Genomic DNA, 17347 nt, shown 5'->3' on the forward strand with positions numbered 1-17347 from the left:
AGTGCATTTAAGTGATGAGAGCTGCTTCTTCTTTATTAATTAATTATACCCGTTTACTGGCAGTTTAAATGGGTACATGAGAGAAACCTGGTTAAAAAAGTATTGTCAAAATCAGGGCAGCACGAACAGGTTTTCACATATTGCAATTTGTATGTGTTCTTATGCATTAGGCCATCTGTGTTTGGACGGAACACTTGTCCAAAAATACTCGCCTTCTGTCCCAACACAGACTTTTAAAGGAGTGCACTGAAAGTAAAAGGGCCATCAGCCTCACACATAGCAGAATACACATTAAAAATGCCATATATATAAATAGTTCTCCCCTCCTGTGCTAACTCTAAGCTGTATTCAGACCACTGCAAATGCCTTAAATCTGTGATTAGTTCTGTCAATGTTCAATTCTTGTCTCTCCTTCAGTACTGGTGCCCAAAAAAAATTGCGGTTTCACATTCAAACGCTGCGACGTGATTCAAAACCCTCCGACGTATGCTTTGTTTTGTTTTGTCGCCGTGCATCACAGACCTCCTCGCGGCTCGCGTACAGTGGTAGAAGTGTCGAAATTGGAATGGCGAGAAACCCTCTTTCACAGAGCAATGAGCTTTGATTTCTTTGCATCCCTGCAGTCTGCTAACTCGGAATTACAGAAAGACTGAAACAGAGTAAGAGAGTCATTTGCCACATTCTTTGGCAGCTCCTTCACAGAGTTTGTTCCCGAGTCTTTCCTCCATCCCTCTTGGTAACTTGCCACAGCCCCTGGTCCCCACTGGCTTTCGTGCCTTGATATTGTCACATGAACAGTAAACAATGCATTTGCATAATGTGTAACTTGACAGAGCAGGATGTTGCACAGAGACATGAATCTCAGAGGCAAAACTTCAGAAGCCGCTTTTCCGCAGTCAGTCGCTGTGCAGACGCCGAGTGCTGCCTGTGATGCTGCAGTGATTTATTAAAACAGAGAGAGTGTGTGTTTGCATGTCGGGCGCTGCTGGGAATATTGCCGGGGCCCAGGTGGCTCCAGTTGTTTCTCACTCTTAACAAATCATTAGTGCCATCAAATTCAGCCGTCAGTGCTAGATATCCCTGTCCTCGTGACAAGACAATTAAACCTTGTATTAGGAGCATGAAAAATTGAATGTATTTCTCATTTAGAATTAACTGACAACAATGAGCAATCCACACAGGCCGAGTCAAGTTTGACACATCCCTTTTACTTTTGATACAGCCTGCTCTGTTCCCCGAATACAGTGCAGTCGGACTAAACCAGAGATGCTTTTGGGCTCGAGATATAGATCGCATGATTATATACAGTCGTCGAGGCAAAGGTGTGAAACGCTTTTCAAGGATTTTCATCCCGTCCTGGACCGACCAGTTAATTTCGGTGATTAGTACATCCTCAACCAGCGAGGGGGCGGAAATCAGTGACATCAGCTGGTGTAGTGTTTGGTTGGAATGGAATCATACATATCCTCGGTCCTCCTTGGCACATGATTGCCCAGCCGTGCTCCACTCTAACAACCAATGAGGACTGAATCGCTTTGTAAATTTCCCCGGGGACTTTCTCTGCCTCAACGATTTAGTGGTGGAAAGTGGTTGAATCAGATTTGCAGAGAGACAAAGCATCCATTCCTTTCGGGTTCACTTATCAAGAGAGATTACCCCGGAGGCATGCTGCGTGGACAATGCCAACCTGATCAGCAACAAACAAATCTGCCCCCCATCTTTAATAACATGGGCACTGTGCCTAATTTGAAGGATAAACACAGAATTAGGAGGTTCCAGCCTCTTGTCTACGGCGCTGAAAAGGTCACCGTCGCTTGAAGGGGAAAGACACACCGCAAGGCACCAATTATCCTCTCCCTCTAGACTTATGTCTCTTAAAGAAATTATTGGAGTGAGCTTTGTATAAGTAATTGTCACCGCTCTGTCACCGCTGATTGTGATCTTGGAGCTGCATCCATTTTCCTCTTTATCATATGCACAAGTGTACATTTCCTGTATGGTTTCCATCAGCCACAAGAAAAGCCACTTTCACCGCTGGCTCCTTTTGTATCAGACCTGAGCTGAATACGGTGTATCAATGTGTGCTTCAGTTAGTGGTGAAATTCGATGGCCTGTTTTTGCTCACACTAGCATCTCTCGTTCTCTTGCTTGTAGTCTATTATGGGGTCGAATGTGTTTCAGATGATGCGTGTTCTCGGTTTGGTCTTTGTTCGCGGAGCTCTATCTCAGGTTCTCGTGTGCCTGAGCAAAAAAAAAAAATCCAATATAAATGCAAATCTGGTAGCCATTAATGCATTTTAAAGGCCTCAAATCAGCATTGCACTGTAATCAAAGAAGCAAGATGAGGGTTGTTATTTAGAATAATAATAAAAAAAATAAATAAATAAAAAATATTTCTGAAAATGCATTGCTCTGATTGATCACACTTTGAAAAGCCAGAAGAAGTGAATGAATAGGGAGGTTAGATACAGAGCCGGGCTTGTCATTGAACCGGGGTGCATCAAAAGCTCAAAAAAAGGTCCCTGAACAAAACCCGGCGCTGACCTGTGAAAAGTAATACTGAATTAAATTAAAAGCAAGATGTTGTCCTGCTAATAACAAAGGAAGTCCAATTTTTGAACCTTGATTGAAAAAAAAAGAAAGAAACAGAGGCACTCTTTGTTTTACTGCCCTGATAATTACAAACCATAAGAAAGCTCTTTATTACTGGCTCGTTAAAGCATTTTCAGATTGCTTGTACACATGTCACAAAAACTGCACTGTAATCACCATTTTCATATTTCTCTGTATCACCTGCATCTCCCCATCTGAGGCAGTAGCTCCTTTGTATTGGGGATGTTCCCTTGGCTTCAGTAATATTCCAATTTCTCTCTGCTGGTGTGTATTACTACCTCAATTTGAGCCATTCTGGATCGTTACGAGTGACACAGCTGCTTTTTTTTATATGACTAATGTTACATCCGCTGATTTCCCACCTCCAAAAATAGACCCAACATGGTTTCTGAATCATCGGCACAGCAAAGCCCCGAGCTTTAAATGACAACGGCAAGACGTAGACTGTTAAAGCGGGTCGTGTTCCTTCAACCCTTAAAGGTGTGTGTGAGTTTAACCAACCACTATCATGTACTTTGGGTCTAGCAAACCAGCACATGTCAGCTATATGGCGTTAAGCTTTTTAGGGCAAAGTATTGACATGGACAAAGCCAAAAATCTAATTGTTATTTATTAGGGATGCACGATATATCGGCGAGCACATCGGTATCGGCCGATATTAGTGTTTTTTCCGATATATCGGTATCAGTCCGATGAACAAATTTAGCTGATCTAACATGAGTGCCTTCGTGGTTTAATTTGGCATGGGCTTGTTTTGAATAGTTTTCATGTTCTTACAGTGCTTACATATACAAATTTTTCAGTGTTAACAAAAATTGAATATCGACATCGGTAATATCGGTTATCACAATATCAGAAATCTTAATATCAGTATCGGCCAGAAATTTTAAAATCGTGCATCACTAGTATGTATACATTTTTTTGTGTTTATTTATAATGCATTAATATTTCAGTATAAAGTGATATAATTAATGTGTTTAATGTTTAATAAAGCAACTTCTACCCAACCTAAATTAGTCAGCGCTGCAATCTTTAACCACATTCACACAAAGAGTTGCAAAGAAGTGCAGTAACCGATGTGCTGTGCTAAGGTTGGGCGCAGACAGACAGATGAGGCATCTGCAGTGTTTCTGTGGGACTTTCAGATGATTGTAATTCAGGACAATCCATCAGCTTTTGGTAGCCTTGGCACCTCTTTGCTGTCCTCTAGCCGTGGCCACAGCAGCTGAAGGGCAACATTTTCCAGTAGAGTGCCCGCGGGGCTACAGGCTTCAGGCTGCTCAAGTTGGAAATTCAGTGTAGAAAACTACCAGCAGGTAGCTGAGGTACATATATAAGTGTAAATATAGAAAGAGTCCCTTACTTTGGCATTTAAAAAGTATTTTAACTGAATATTGTTTCACGTAGGCTCTGAATTAGTTTGTCATTTCTCATGCTTTGTTTTTGTGGCACCATCAAGCTACCGTGACAATCAACCATATGGACACATTTCTGTATCATTGTGTCGGGCTTTGGGCGTTACAACAGCGAGACAATGCTTTGAACACAAGGTCAAACTGGAAATTACAGCATTGCCCTCGATACTTTTGATCCCACCCACTGTTATTCAAAAACACCGCAGTTATTACATACCTCGAGTTGACGGTGTCACTGTACGCATACAGGCAAAAAAAAAAAAAAAAAAAGCTTTTTATTATGTTTGACACTTTGACACTAGAAAATTATTTAACATAAATAGCTTGAAGTACATCAGGGGGCTCAGCGCTGAATGTAAAATATGAATGAATTACACAGGGTGCGATATGGTCGCTAATGACCCGAGGATATGCATTTAAAATATAAATTTTCTCTGAATCGGTGATTAGCTTGAGTTTTCTAACATGGATATTCAACGTTTACTTTTGTTCTCGGGGTTTGACGCGAGGATTTGACAGGCATGGCGTGGCTGTGTTTAATGTAAGCACATTATGCACAGCTCTAACTGAACATGCCCCTTCATGGTATTAATTATTCCCAACTGTATTCAGACAACCACTTGATCAGCACTAAAACTCCAATTCAGCCGTGGAAACTTATTTTCCTCTGCCTCTAATTTGAACCGTTCATCAAATAGATAGCCATGAATATTGAGGCTTGCTTCAGAATTTGCTTTTGTTTATTTTTTAATTTTAAAATGTTGCACTGAGCAGAGCATTGTCTGTTGTAGTGCAGCAATATGTTCACATCTGTGGATCAAAAAAATACCAACAAAAAAAATATTAATATTAAACTAGCTTCTCACATGTTCGGTGTAAATGTGTCTGTTAGTGCCAATCGCTTGTTTTAAAAAAGACACAAGAAACAAGGTGTAACATTTGTCCGACTCAGGTCTTGAATTAGTTTGGATGAGCCATCTGTAATTGGATAGAGCGAGGGAAGGAGGATTTGATGTAGTCGGCAGATTTGCTGAGAGGCTGCAGCGATGTTTAATTCAGCAGGCTGTAGCCGAAGGAAGCGCGGCAGAGAGACAGTTGGGAAGTCAGGAAGGATAAAACAGACTGAAGAAAGAGGACAGAGACATCCAGGGGTCTGGGATTAGGCGGTGAGACAGGAAGGGTGGCTAAAAGTGTGTGATAAAGAAAATGTATGTAAGTGCTGGAGACATGGACGGAGGAGGAGGAGGAGGAGGGGGTCCGATGAGTTCAGTATCAAAACAAGGGATGGGAGAGCGGACAGGTAAGCTGGCAGTGAGGTCATAGTCAAGGTGAGGGAGAACACAGAGGCATCGGCGTGGCTCAGATGACTCACAAATACAGAGTACCTGAGTTCTCCACTAAAAAAAAATAAAAACAAGACAACAAAAACAACAAAAGCCATGTATTATTAAAGCCTTCTCTGCATCTCATCACGGCTGTACTTAGAAAATAGTTTGTTTTTGTGTCTGTCAGAAATGTTTTCAGTTCGATTCAACTTGGACACAGATTCTGGGCACCAGTCGAGAAGTGCATTCTATTCAGCTATTTTTATTCATCCGTGCTGTAGACGACAGGACGATATTTCATTTATTTTGCACTTTCTTTTGTATTTTTTAGCCGTGAGAGGGTGACAGAGATTGTCTAATAGTGGCAGATGTTGTGGTGGAGTGAGAATAAATGTGGAATAACAATGGGCAGCTAGCTAAACATCAATGCCATTTGCGATACGGACACCCATCTTATCTTCTATTAATCAACAAACAAATTGAACTGCATTGCACAAACTTTTAAATTGATATCGTCTCATACCGGCCGAAGCTGTATGTCACCTGTTCTATTGTATTGTCATCGAGCAGAACACAATAAAAGTGCATCCCGGTGGCCTCGGGGTTTAAGATGCTGACAGTGTAATTGCGATGTCCCTGAGTTCAGCAGCCATTTCGGTTGCAAGTCATCCCTCATTTTTTGTCAGCTCTCTGCTATTGGCTATCTACAAATACATAGGGAAATTTTGGCACGCAGAACTTTGAGATATTGTTTTCTTTTTCACTTTTCACGCTCGCTTTCACTCAGTCTATCTATCTATCTATCTATCTATCTATCTATCTATCTATCTATCTATCTATCTATCTATCTATCTACATTTCCATACGTTTTGTACTCGTGCTGGTGATTGAGAAAAATTAAATGACTCACCAACATCCTGTTACCAAAAACGGATCTTGGCTCTCATCTCCTTCTCTGGCAGCATACATGAATTCCCATTTGCTGACTAAAGCAGTAACGACTTCCAACACTTGGATTTTCCAGCATTTGTCTCGGCCAATCACAAGAGCCGAAATTCCAGCACAGCTTAAACCCTCTCGAGTTTGCCGCGGTCCGCCGTTGTGCACCAAATGAGCAATTATTTTTCCCTTTAAAAAGTTATTTTGAAAAACTTTTACATCAGAGACCCTAATGTTTGTCAGTGTTATTTGCTGTGGGCCACAGAAATATCAGTTTTACTCTAATCTTTCTTTATTCCCTTTACTCTAAGCTGTCTCCTCAGCACACGCTTACATGGAGCGCACTTATACAAAAACACCACGCCATCTTGGGGCTACGCTGCAATTACAATCACTGGAGTGGGCGATGATATTGGGTGTTGATGTGCGTTCCTCAGCTGTATAGGTTCGGGACGATCAACAGGAGCTGATCTGGGGAGGGACTCCATGCCACTTTCCTTCTCCAGCCTAGTGGTAAAAAGCCCCCGCTGTGGGATGACTTAATTACTGGCAAGGAAGGGATGGTAATTAGAGGAGAAACAGGAGGCTAGAAGAAACTGTCAGGGTTAAGTACTGACTAATTCACTGCGTGGGACGCCTGTGCCACTCTCCCTTGAGACTGGCAATACAACATCACCACAAGAGCAACAAGCTCTGAAGAGGAGATAATGGAGCGGCCATGCCTCATAATACCATTTCTGTGATGTGGAGAGCAAAGCTGCTTAATCTGACTAAATATTCCACCGGAGCGAGTTCTGCATTTCCCAAAACAAAAAAAGAAAGGTGCAAACGACGATAATAAAAGAGCCGTTGGAATGGGCAGCAAACTGTTGGCCATTTTAAAAGAAGTGTTCAGTAAACACTCTGCCACTGCTGACTTGTAATCTACAATCTTAAAGCTCAAAGATCCACAAACTGCACTCTGTTACTTACACTATTCGATGTTGTCCACCCACACGTGTGCTGATTAGATCTCGCTGAAGGTTAAGGTTTGGTGAGACTGAGGTCTGAGTTCCCCAAACTCCAAATAATCAAAGCTGATAGTTGTGTTTGTGCAAACAGATACAGCCCAACTAACATAGCAGGGTCAAGGAGGTGCCATTCAAGCCCCCAGCATACCTGGGGAAGCTCTAATCAGGCGTACCGACAGAAAGCACTTATGGTGGTACACTGGGCACAGACCTTAAGCTCCACGAACAGTATTCTAATTTAAAGTAAGTGGGCAAGAAAAACTATTTGATTTTTGCAAACACACAAAAACAATGCAAATAACCAAAGGGCAAACCATTCGCTTAAAGAACAAGGCGTAATTTACAGCACTTTCTTTAAACATCTAAAAATACATCACCTCTGAATATGTTCCAGTGCACAGCATCGCTTCTAAACACCTCAGCAGAGGTGTCTTTTCTCTCTTAGCCCTCTTTCCTGCAGTCAGCACATGGCTTTGGTGTTTTGTGTGACCTACGCAAACACAAAAAAGGTTTATTCCTGGCCTCCTGCAGAACATCTGAGTCAACGCACTTCCAGCGAAACACTGGAAATATTAGACATGTTCCCCCCCATCGCTGTGCTAGAAATCTGGTGTACTGCAGGCTTCCCTATAAGGTTACACGTCTGGATTTTACTCTTTTATGGGTGACGTGCTTCAGTTTGTGTCCAATGGATGCATGTGCTGTATATATTTGCTAACTGGTTTATTTTCTAATTATAAAGTTATTTCCAAGTACATCATAAGAGAGAAAAGTTGTCGCCGGTTTATCGTCCGAGAAATTGCCATCATTGTCGTTTGTAGTTTCTTACAATAAAAGGTGGCCCTAATATTCTAATAACAATAAAATAATGTTTTTATAAAGGTTAACGACATCATAAATATCCACAGATCTTCTCTATCGTCGGCTCTGTAGCTCTCTTAATGTAGGGTGGAATATTAGGACAGTAAATACACATTTTTACCAACCTGCTGTTTGGTATTAAAGACTCTTCAGGTTGAAGTGACCCAGTGGATATCGTTTTAAATGGAAAGGGGCTCCAATGAAAACATGCTGTTTCAGGTACTAGATAATAAGTCAGAGTCAAGGTGATGCAGCCTAAAAGAAAGATCAATTGCATCACGTTAGTCAGCTCTTTATTTAACAGGGAGTTGTTTTTCTTTTTAAGCGGACGCAGAGTTAGCTGGTCTGATATCCTCAGGAAGGTTGTTTTGATCTCTGGGGGCTCGAACAGCAAAGGCCTGATAAGTGGGTTTAACAAGTAATGACATGTTTCTCATTTTCACTCTTGAAGCAGCGGAGCGGCAATGATATTACAGATTACCTCTGACTTGTGCATGATTGCGACACAATATCTAGCAGCTAAAGTATCATTTCAAAAATCAGGAAAATGGTCTGGAGATGTGCTTAACGACTTGAGGGGTTAAATGTCTGAGGCAGGACAATGAGGAGGACGCCTGCGGTAATTCTGTATTCCTTTTTCTCTCCACGAAAAACCACCTCATAGTTTAGTCAAAGCCGCTTGCATCTCAGAGATACACAACGTGTCCTTTGGCATTGATGCCGTTGCGTCAATACTCAACGCTGGTGGATCTATAGTTCCTTCAGGGTAAGACATCCTAACAAGTAGATTGGAGAGCGTGTTGAAAGACTGAAGTTCGTGTCCTATGTTGGAAATCTATTTTTTTCCACTGAGTTTTGTTTATTTTTCCACTTGAGTCTTGTTCAGGCACCAAAACTACTTGGATCCGATTTAGAAAAGATCATAGTTTGGGTTAAAATACATCTTTTCAGGAGATTAGTCCCGTGTCAAACGGCAAACTCCCAAAAAGGAGCGACTGTGACGACACCAGCAGAGAACATTTGGCTGTTACTGATGCCGTCTGTTTCTGATGTTCACGGATTTACCAGTGAAAACTAACATTAAGGGGCACCCAGTGGGCTCAGATGTTACGCTGAGGTTTCCTGACAAACCTGTAGCATGTGATGAGTTGGGAGGCTTGAAAAATGGCTTCTTGAATGATTGTTGGAAACAAAATATGACTAAACAAGCTACCAGAACCCTTTTCTCCTGACCTGCTCCCAACGTAATAAGCAATTAAACACACTCAGCTCAACACTCTCATGCAGTTTTACCACTGTCGCCTTAATATGTGTAGCATGACCACTGGGTTGTGTTGGCTAATGGTAGCTAGCGTTAGCAAGCTTCAAAACCGGAGTATGCAGCGTACTTTCCGCCCTCTCTGACCACATTTTTAGAAACAGACAAGGGATGAAACTGAAGTAAAACAGTGATTTGATTGTAATTTTTAAAATCCAAAAAGAAAATGGCTTTTTTCCCCTCATCGGAAACTACAAATGCACCTTAATAAAAGACTTTTGATTTGACTTTTGCCTTCGTAAAACAGAAAATAAAACATTTCTTGAGCATATTTTCTATCTGCAGTGATTCTCAGCGGTTGTTACCAACATTAGGTGATGACAGTTGTTCTGATTGGAAAAAGAAACTAATAAAGCATTCCCAATAGTAAAAAAAGGTCCAACTCTGAACTCTAGATGCAGGGGTTTTCTTAAGTAGCTATTTTATAATCACAGGAAAGTACAAGACGACAAATAATTACTCAACTTATTAACCGAAAGTAAATTGTAATAAGTTTATTTTTGGTGGATGAAAAGATAACAGATTTACTGAAATGAAATAGCTGGTTTTTATTGACCTATTACACTCAAGGCACATACAGTATGCAGGAGTCATCAACATAATGCTGCTTTATTTGGGGTGTGACTGACAGTTATTATGGGGCAAATTGAGTTCAGCGGCAAATGGATGGGATACAATAAGCTGCATCTAGGGCACTAACAATAGCAGTTGTTTCTTTTTACTGCATGAATGCCTTGACCTTGGAAGATTTTTTCATTATGAGTGGAGTGGAGTGCAGCGTTGGCTTTTGTGTGTTGCTGCACACATGAGGTGATGAAGTGTTTCATCAGCTGTACAGGAAGACTTTACATGTGAGATGGAAGCACATGCAAATACACGAAATAGTATTCAGAGCTACATCGGCGTTTCTGAAGGCGCTTCAGACTCTATTTGCGGTTTGATCATTCAGCTACACCGTACGTTCCCCTCCCTTTGTGAGAAAAGATGATATTCCGGCGATTCCATACGATTGCGCCTCTCGGCGAGTGGAAGCCGGCGTCTCTCGTTCCATTATTTGTTGTGTAGCCTCGTAATAATTTTCCATTCAGTTCCTGCCCACACAGTCAGTCTAGTTCATCAGCAGAACTTCTCACATTACACAGTTAATTAGATTCAAACACATGCTCGTGTCACTCACCCATTGCATTCGCTTCCGGCACCATGTCCCATCAAATTCTTGAGATTAAAGCGAATTAAGAGATTGTTTTTGATTAGATCCATTTTCATTCCATTGCCTCATCACAATTACAAAGTGCACTAACAAAGCTATTATGCCTGCAATCATATTCCATTTAGGCAATCACGTTTCATTTGCTGATATGCTCCAACTAATAGTTAATAACTAAGATGCTTGTATGCCAATACGGAATCTCGTTGGGTATCACGATACATAAAGCTCTCCAATATTTAGCGATGAAGTATGATAGCGTGGCGGCTTTAGTATGAATTTCCAACATACAGCAAACCCCCCGAAAAATAACTCACTTAGGAGTGTGTGCTGTGTTGCCACTGAGCATACTTTATTGCATTAACAGTGTCATTGTGGTCATAAGTAAATTGGATTTATAGTGTTTATTTCCCCTTTGCCTCGGACTCGAGCCCACTGAGGATTTCTTCGGGGGTCAGTCCATCTTCCGCAGACACAGAATTAAATAAAACGATGACCCACACAAATGACTTTCAGCAAAAGCTTCATCCCAACAGCGGTGCATTCGCTTGAAAAAAAAATCGCAATCATGGAAGACTTTTTTTTATACCAACCACTCAGTTCTATCCTGTCCACATTTCCCTACCTCCGTCCGCCTGCAGCACACTGCTCGTTTTACTGTCAATAAAACAACACAAGTTTTCGAAAAAGAGAAAGTGTGAAATTGAATTTCGCCAGCTCGCGCAAAAGTTGGCAGAAGAAATCAAAAGTCCATCCAAACTAAAGCCTCACTCTGTAAGATTAAAGGCAGCCTTTCTATTTCTGAGTGTTGATCTTGTACATCACAGTAACCTTGACATAATCCTTTCTGCACGGCTTATTCTTTCTCTTCATCTCTCTATCTGTCTTTCCCTTCCTTTCTACCGCGCCGACAACAATACGGTCATTACCGGCGTAATGCCGCCGCTTTACACAGATGGACTCGGCAGACGTGTTGCATGACGTCGCAACTTGGGAAGATGTTGGTAGGATGATGGCTATGGAGGAAAGCTTTAGGTAGATGTTGCAAGAGTTTGTTCAAGAAAAACACCTACTACCCAATTGGTCCGGTTTATCAGATAGCTGCTTTTTGATAGCTTACAATCACAAGGTATGTACGGAGCCCGTCTGGTGACATCGATAAGAAATAAAAATAACTTGTTCCCACGCATTAGTAATCTGTGGCCACGAGTTATTAATGCGTGGGAACGACATAATTATCACACAGTGTTTCATCGCAAGAGATCGCAGGATGTCGGTGTAGTTCATGCCAAGGTTAAAATAAAATAAAATGAAATCAAAATGCTCCATGTTTCATGCACATACACCCGTTATCCTTAATCGACAGCTGGTATGACTGCACTGTGATATTTGCTCCACAACGTCTCTTGTTTCTTCATATTAGTAATGCGAGGCCACGACTTAACTATGTCGTTCCCACGCATTAATAACTCGTGGCCACGATTTACTAATGCGTGGGAACGAGTTATTTTTATTTCTTATCGATGTCACCAGACGGGCTCCGTAGGTATGAGACGATGAAGGTTTTCTACTTGATCAGTCCATATATAAGAACCCTTTTAGAACGTTACCTAACTGAACTTAACAAATAATACGCAACTATCTCCGTCAGACAGCGCGTACAGTATCGCCGCTATCCTGACAGACACGTGGGAACATCGACAGTGAGTCTAAAGTGATTTACTGTTAACACATACCTAATTTTATCTAAACCCATTTGCTCGGAACAGACGCTTGGATATTTTTCACATGGCCTCTGCGCTGATGGTACAGGAGAATTTCAAAATAGCTCCTTCAATTTCCTACACTATTTACTCTGCTGTGTTTCAAAATCAAGCCCATGCCACTATTGAAGTGGAAATAAATAAAAACAAGCGCACGCAAACAGCTCTCGCTAATATCCCACCTCTTTCGGCTCAGTCTCTCCAGTGTGCGCTGGAGCATGGGATTAAGATTCTTTCCATAATATTTTGAATAATTCTCAGTGGTTGAAATTCATGCTGGATTTCAATTGTATCTCTGTCTATTTGATTTATTACCGGGCTTTGCCTCCTTATTACCAGGAAAGGCCTGTATTCTTTTCCCCTCCTTTTTTTCTTCCCCCCCTTTCATTCTGTCATGCTGCTTCGTAATACGCCGGCAGTACAGGAACAACGGGGTCTTCCCAAAAGAAAGAAACGATATTATTGCCCTCTGGGGGAAAGCGAACATGCAAAACGGATGTATGTGTTGCACTGTCGATGATGACACTATTCCAGACTTTTCTCGTTGAGCCAGATCACAGAGATGCCACCTGCTGTAGAGAATACAACAGTTGAACCATGACAACATATAGTCGCTGTCCCTCTTTTCACACAGAAAAGTGTCTTAAAACTGTCCTGTGCCCCTCTGAATCTCTGTCTGCACCTCTGATCTTTTCTTGTACTGTAGGTCTGTTGCTGTGACAACTAACCGATTAGTAGTGTACTGGGTTAGACACCAGTGACGCGGCTAGCTGCTGGGATAAATCAGAAATGAATGGCGACGGAGAAATAAAACGGTGACAACCTTTTGGTGAAACAGACACAGATTTACAACTACTGAGAGGTCAGCTTCCAAAAATATCATCTCTTAATGTGGGTCGCTGGTAAATCACATGAGAAATGGAAAAAAAAAAAAAAAACAGATGTAAACAACGTTCTCTGGGACTGTGTTGGAACTCCAGGGTCTTGAGTGTTTTAGATTCAAAAATAGTTCATCTTGTGCTCGCTAAATATGCTTGCATGTATGATTTTTTTATTTATTTATTTATTTTAACTGCAGCGTAGTAAAAATATGGCTTGGCCTATATCTATGAACAGCATATGGCCACAAGGCGCTCTAAATTGTATTAATATAGCAACTAAGCAGACATACTTTCATATATAATACGATACAATACAACTTTATTAATCCCACAGTGGAGGAATTTGCATTGTTGGAGCAGCAGTGGATAATGCAAACATTTAGGAAATATCAGTAGAAAAATAAAATGATTATCCAAAAATATACACACTAGTTCATCCATCCATTATCTATACACCGCTTAATCCTCACTAGGGTCGTGGGGGGCTGGAGTCTATCCCAGCTGACTCAGGGTGAAGGCAGGGGACACCCTGGACAGGTCACCAGTCTATCACAGGGCTACACTTAGAGACAGACAACCAAGCACACTCACATTCACACCTACGGACAATTTAGTATCACCAATTAACCTCAACATGTTTCTGGACTGTGTGGGAGGAAGCCGGAGAACCCGGAGAGAACCCACGCTGCACGGGGAGAACATGCAAACTCCACGCAGAAAGATCCCGGGTGTCCTCACCGGGACGTGAACCGACAGTGCTAACCACCGATCCACCCTACAGCCCATGAAAATATCAGTATTGCACATATTAATAGTATTGCACAGATTCAGATCGAAGTATTAATGTTGCACAGATTTTACCTATATTTTATAGATTAAGTAAAAAAAATTAAAATATTGCACAGATTCTTATATATGTAGAAAGCTAGTATTGAACATAGTTTTTATTTGTACATTTATAGCTATAAATGTGTTTATATTGCACCAAAAAGAACTTATACAACCAATAGGCTTTTAATTTTATTTTCATATCATGATCTCTTGGACTAATCTGGCCAAGACATACATCTATAATATCCATTATTGCACCACACAGGCTGGTGAGAGGCCAATGGATGAAACAGTCTTGGAAAGTCTGGAAGATAGGTATAGTAGATATTCTTTATGGCTTTTTAAAGTTGGACTTGGCTACGATTACCGGACTATAGTTTCCAACTGAGGAAAGGGTGAGTAGATAATGGTTTTTATGCCCATTTGGACCTCACAAGTTAACTCAAGGATTCACATTTAGAGATGATGGGATGTGCTACTCTTAATCTGAAGCTGGTGCAGTATGTCCCCCCATGTTACTCGTAGCCTAAAGCTTGCAGGGCTGTGTTTTTAGAATCCAGGGAAACTTTTTGTTTGTGCATAATTTGTGATTCATCTCCAAGCAATAAATGTCTTCATTTCGACTGCTCTCCAAACTTTCCTCTAACCCCTACAACACATTTCAGATGCTGAAATCTCCCTCACTGTAAGCCTTATGTAAATCACCGAAGCCGCTTGTTCGTTGCCTTTGTCAAGTTCTTCAAAGAGCTTGTGAAATGCAACACGTATGGACGCTCGTAAACCCCGCTGGGCCGCGTGTTGGTCTAAATGTAATAACATTTATCCTACACCCCTGAAAAGATACCATATCCAAGTAGATGAGATCATGCAGCAGTGTTTCTGTGTGGGAACACCATGTACAGAATGAAAAGGAATAAGTCAATACTGTGTGGGAAGACAAAATCGCTTCACAAAGTCATTCATGGGGGAATTACCATTATTGGATCAAAGTCTCCCCGAGTCCTAGCAGCTTGCCAGTGTTTTCTGTCGAGGCCCTGGTGGTGCACCGCTATCAGTCGGCTGAACATGCCTCTATAAAGAACAGTGTGGCAAAGATTCAATCAGCGATGTCTCAGGAATATTTAATGGGCTTTCATAAATAATGTAGGATGCTATAATGCAAAATCCCCATGAGTAGGACAATTTGCTAATTAATTTTAATAAGATAGCATTATAACACCCTCCATCATTTGGCTCACAGTGAAAACCTTTGTCATTTAAAAAAATTGCATCAATCGTGAGTCTGTATTTGTATGGATTTATTTGGCTATTCAAAGTGGAGCAGGTAAAAAAAAAAACAACACAAGAGCAGATGGAGATCATGTCATGGTCAGCTTTTAGCGAGAGCCTCAACAAAGATCACTGCGATTTCGGCTTGTTCTGTTTTTTCTCTCCTCTTTTTTTAATGGCTGTTTTGATAGATCATTATGTTCATGGTAATCAGAGCAGCAGCCCATTAGCATAAACACTACTTCAGCGCAACAATATTATCTTTAAATAGTTTTAGAAGCAGCCAAGTGAGAATTACAGCAAAAAAACAGTAATTACACGTGTCCTCGTCCTCGAAGAGCGACTCCTTTCTGCAACGTGACTTTAAGGTCAGCGGGATTTGATAGGCGGCGGCCGAGCGTTTCGCTCCAAATGGACTGTTAAAGGAGAGTTTTGTTATGTGACAATAAATCCGACTTGGATAATTCAAAATGATGCTGTTGCGTCGCGTCCCTTTTTTTTCCCAACCAGCAATTGTCAAGTCATCCCTAACAAACAAGTGGTGGAACAAATGGCTGCAAATGAAAGGTTCCTCCTTTATCAAAGCATGAAAACAGTCCTTCCCACATCAGGAGGATGTGAAGGCACGAAACCGCATCGGTGGCCTCGAACACACACACACAGCTTATTACACCGAGTGGTACATTTCACATGCACAAAGACAACAACGGCAATCTTAAAGGAGGGGAAACACATTCTTCAGTTAAATTAAAAACAAACAAAAAAGTTAATTACTGTTTTTTGTGTGTGTGTGCTGTCTGTCTGCTTTGTTTGTTCTGAAACAGAAGTATTTTCTGTGTCATTTACAAAACATGTCAGGGGGAGCGTTCTGTCCACAGCTCCACTGTGAGTCTTTGGTATTAGGGTTTGAGAATCATCCGGAGCCACATTTATTCAGCAGCAGCAGAAAATGGCAACAATCCAGTGTGCAAATACGAGCATTTCTCTCCCGTTGTCAGGTTTTTTTTTTTTCTTCTTTTTCTCTTTTTTAATTCTAATGTGTACCGTAGGGATACAGATAAGAATAGCAAACTGACTGACTCACCAGATGTGAAACATGCGCTGTGTAAAAAGTACCACGAATAGCAGGTTGAATCCAGAGTGAATGTGGAGGAAACTGGGAAAATAAAACATCTGACGCTCAGCTTCATGGATGTGGAGGATTTCAGGGGACATAGTAATAATGGAACAACATGGTTATAAACTAGTTTTAACCTGAACCTACAGTTTAACAGCAGCATGAATGTTGTATCTTAAACTTAACCTCTGAAGACCTGAACTCTTGCTTGATATGCGTTTTTTAAAAATAAAAAAATAAATAAAATAAATAAAAATATAAAGAAAATAAATATATTTTTAAAATATTTTAAAAATTATAAATAATGTAAAGAAAAATAAAAACCTATTTTTAAAAATATAAAAAAAATAAAATAAAATAAAATAGTTAATAATAAAATAATAATAAAATTATACAATAATAAATTTTAAAAAATTAACTACTGTGGTAATATAACCCACAATGTGATCTTAAGAGGTTAAAATGAAAATCTCAAGACTTCAAATAAAGAACAGCTGTCTCATTACTTCTGTGCATGATGCTAATTTATAATTAATCAACACAGAACAGAATCTTTGTCTTACACATTTAGCTTCACAGTTGATATATATATTACGCCACCAATTAGCATATTTAATTAATAATTAAATCCGACTTCCAAATAATCAGTCGTCACTCTCATCACACTCTGAAAATATCAAGAAACATCAAACAGATTTGTCTAGTCTGAATGCAATTATTTCACTTTTATTACACCATCAAAGCAGACTAAACATAAAAATTTTATAACGCAAAAAAAAAAAAAAAATCACGAGGTTA

General features: G+C 40.5%; 1 protein-coding gene across 1 annotated transcript in view; it reads left to right on the plus strand.

The window, feature by feature from the left end:
* Positions 1-17347, plus strand: part of brinp1 (bone morphogenetic protein/retinoic acid inducible neural-specific 1) — an 88386-nt gene that overhangs the window by 1055 nt on the left and 69984 nt on the right. The gene's annotated exons all lie outside the window — the stretch shown is intronic.

This window comes from Stegastes partitus, unplaced genomic scaffold (assembly GCF_000690725.1).
Source record: "Stegastes partitus isolate 25-593 unplaced genomic scaffold, Stegastes_partitus-1.0.2 Scaffold148, whole genome shotgun sequence".
In the NCBI taxonomy this organism is placed as follows: domain Eukaryota; kingdom Metazoa; phylum Chordata; class Actinopteri; family Pomacentridae; genus Stegastes; species Stegastes partitus.